The sequence below is a fragment of the Triticum aestivum genome, chromosome 6D (genome assembly GCF_018294505.1).
Source record: "Triticum aestivum cultivar Chinese Spring chromosome 6D, IWGSC CS RefSeq v2.1, whole genome shotgun sequence".
Classification (NCBI taxonomy): domain Eukaryota; kingdom Viridiplantae; phylum Streptophyta; class Magnoliopsida; order Poales; family Poaceae; genus Triticum; species Triticum aestivum.
The window spans coordinates 334,941,018-334,944,764 of record NC_057811.1 but is presented as its reverse complement, the minus strand read 5'-3'; positions in this window follow the sequence as shown (position 1 = coordinate 334,944,764).

Here is a 3,747-nt window from a genome sequence, read left to right as displayed (position 1 = left end):
CATGCTTTTCATTCAATGAGCTATCGTGAATCACTTCATAAATTTCTTCTTTTAACACTTCATCACAATTTTCAGATTCACGAATTTCAAGCAAAACTTCGTAAAGATATTCTAGTGCACTCAACTCACTAGCAATAGGTTCATCAAAATTGGATCACTCAAAAAGATTGGCAAGTAGATGAGGATCCATAGACTTTATGCTTACTGATTTTCAATAAACACACAATATTACCAAGCGAACGAGCAAACTACCAAGTAAGACATAAGGGCAAACGAAAAGGCGAATGAAAGAAGGGTGAAGAAAAGGCAAATATTTTCGAAAATCATTTTAGAAGTGGGGGAGAGGAAAAAGAGAGGTGAATGGCAAATAATGTAATGCGAGGGATGAGATTTTATGATGGGTACATGGTTTGTCTTCGCTTGGAGTAGATATCCCCGGCAACGGCACCGGAAATTCGTCCATCTACCTCTTGAGCTTGCGTTGGTTTTTCGCTTGAAGAGGAAAGGGTGATCCAGCAAAGGAGAGTAAGTATTTCCCTCAGTTTTTGAGAACCAAGGTATCAATCTAGTAGGAGACAACACGCAAGTCATCGAATACCTACACAAACAAACACCAACTTGCACCCAACGCGACAAAGCGGTTGCCAATCCCTTCACAGTTATTCGCAAAGTGAGATCTGATAGAGATGGATAAACGGTAAAGTAATATTTTTGGTATTTTTGGTATATGGACAGAAAGTAAAGATAGCAAAGTAAAGGAACAGAGACAAAAATTAGCAAGTTGACAGGAAACTAATATGATGGAAAAGAGACCCCGGGGCCATAGGTTTCACTAGAGGCTTCTCTAAAGATAGAAAATAATACGGTGGGTGAACAAATTACTGCCGAGCAATCGATAGAAAAGCGCATAATTATGATGATATCTAAGGCAATGATCATGAATATAGGCATCACGTCCGTGTCAAGTAGACCGAAACGATTCTGCATCTACTACTATTACTCCACACATCGACCGCTATCCAGCATGCATCTAGAGTATTAAGTTCATAAGAACAGAGTAACGCATTAAGCAAGATGACATGATGTAGAGGGATAAAATCAAGCAATATGATATAAACCCCATCTTTTTATCCTTGATGGAAACAATACAATACGTGCCTTGCTGCCCCTACTGTCACTGGGAAAGGACACCGCAAGATTGAACCCAAAGCTACGCACTTCTCCCATTGCAAGAAAGATCGATCTAGTAGGCCAAACTAAACCGATAATTCGAAGAGACTTGCGAAGATATCAAATCATGCATATAAGAATTCAGAGAAGAACCAAATATTATTCGTAGATAAACTTGATCATAAATCCGCAATTCATCGGATCTCGGCAAACACACCACAAAAGAGTATTACATCGAATAGATCTCCAAGAACATCGAGGAGAACATGGTATTGAGAATCAAAGAGAGAGAAGAAGCCATCTATCTACTAGCTATGGACCCGTAGGTCTGTGGTAAACTACTCACGCTTCATCAGAGAGGCAATGGCGTTGATGTAGAAGCCCTCCATGATTGATTCCCCCTCCGGCAGGATGCCGGAAAAGGCTCCAAGATTGGATCTCACAGGTACAGAAGGTTGCGGCGGTGGAAAAGTGGTTTCGTGGCTCCCCTGGATGTTTTTGGGGTATAAGAGTATATATAGGCGAAAGATCTAGTTCAGAGGGGCTATGAGGGGTCCACAAGGTTGGGGGGCGCGCCCTCCACCCTTGTGGCCGCCTCGTGGCTCTTCTGACTTGCACTCCAAGTCTTCTGGGTGTCTTCTGGTCCAAGAAAAATCATGTCAAAAGTTTTATTCCGTTTGGTATTCCTTTTCTGCGAAACTCTAAAACAAGGAAAAAAACAGAAACTGGCACTGGGCTCTAGGTTAATAGGTTAGTCCCAAAAATCATATAAAATAGCATATTAATGCATATAAAACATCAAAAACAGATAATATAATAGCATGGAACAATCAAAAATTATAGATGCATTGGAGACGTATCAACAGCATCACTCCAGGTTAGTTTCATTCAAATCATGCAAATCATAGTCCAAAACAAGAGCAAAAGCATTAGGAATATTAGATACATCGGAGACGTATCAAGCCTCTTTCGATAAGTAAGAGTGTCGAACCCAATGAAGAGCTAAACGTAGAATTACTATTCCCTTCAAGTCCTATCGACCACAGATACAAGTCTACACGCACTTAACGTTTGCTTTACCTAGAACAGGTATGAAACTACTTTGTAGGTATAATAGGATAAGTTTGCGAGAATAAAACTAGGAGTACTTAGCTAGAATAAAACTAAGAACAATTTGCAGGATAATACAAGTTAGTTGTTTAGTAGAAAGCTTTTTGTGACACAAGAGAAGGATTTGTCCGTGGGCACTTGGTAACTAGACAGGTAATCATTATTGCAATATGAGGGAGAGGCATGAGGTAATATAATTTCCGTACTTGGGTCATATGCACTTATGTTTGGAACTCTAGCAAGCATCTGCAACTACAAAAGATCATTAAGGTAAAACCAAACCAAGCATTAAGTAACAAGTCCTCTTTGCTCCCATATGCAACAACCCCCTTACTTGGGTTTGTGTTTCCGTCACTCATGCAACCAACGATAAGCGAATTATCACTACTGCAGGATGTTTCTAATGCGACACTACAATCAGATACCATTCGACGAAACTGTGTGCGATGCATTAATCGCAAACGGTGATGCAAAAAACCGTCAAAAAACATGCAAAATGTTTGCGTGGCGGTGACATCAAACACGATTCGAATTATAGTTGCGTGTGCGATGTGTGGCATACAGTTTACCTGAAGGAACTATTTGCGATGAGCATAACAATAGAAACGGTGATAGATGAAGGTGTGTGCGATATACAGCATACAGTTCACTCAAATGAACTGTTTGTGATTAGGAAACAGAACAGAAATGGTCAGACGGACCAAGATGTGTGCGATATACGGCATACGGTTCACTCGGATGAACTGTTTTCGATTAGGCAACACAACATAAACGGTCAGCCAGATCAAGGTGTGTGTGATTGACGGCATACTATTCACACGGATGAACTATTTGCAATTAGCCACAACAAACAGAAATGGTCAGACAGATCAAGGTGTGTGCACTACACATTCTAATTAAAAGAAACCTGCGTGATGGTAATAACGAGAGCGCACATTTGATGGAACAAGTCGTGTGCTAACATCGCCTATTGTAGTGCACCCTATGGTGGAAACGCCACGTACGCATCCGAGAACGCGTGCCCACGTTATGCCATCCGGGAATCATGCTGCACTTCGAAACTAGAACCATCAATAAATTTTGAGCTTGCTTCCATCACATTCCAAATTACTACCACGCTATATTTAATTGCAAACATGTTCAACCGATCACAACCTAAATCAGTATCCCACTTAGCACCGTATTACTCGGTTATAAATACTACCTACTCCAAGATGACTGCACATTCGTCCTCAATCCCTCATCAATAATAACAAGCAAGTCTTTCATCGTTGTTCCCTTGTGTCTGCCATGGCCCACATGAGTTCTGGGTAGAGAAACTACTATCAGGGAGAGGCGAGCATGGAAGTGAAAGCACGAGAGTTGTCCCACCTCACCCCGAAAGCAGCCAACATGTCCCGCCGTGTCGGCGTAGCAGCACAGAGTCCCGCCGCGCTGCTGTAGAAGCACAGACTGGTCCGGCCGCCA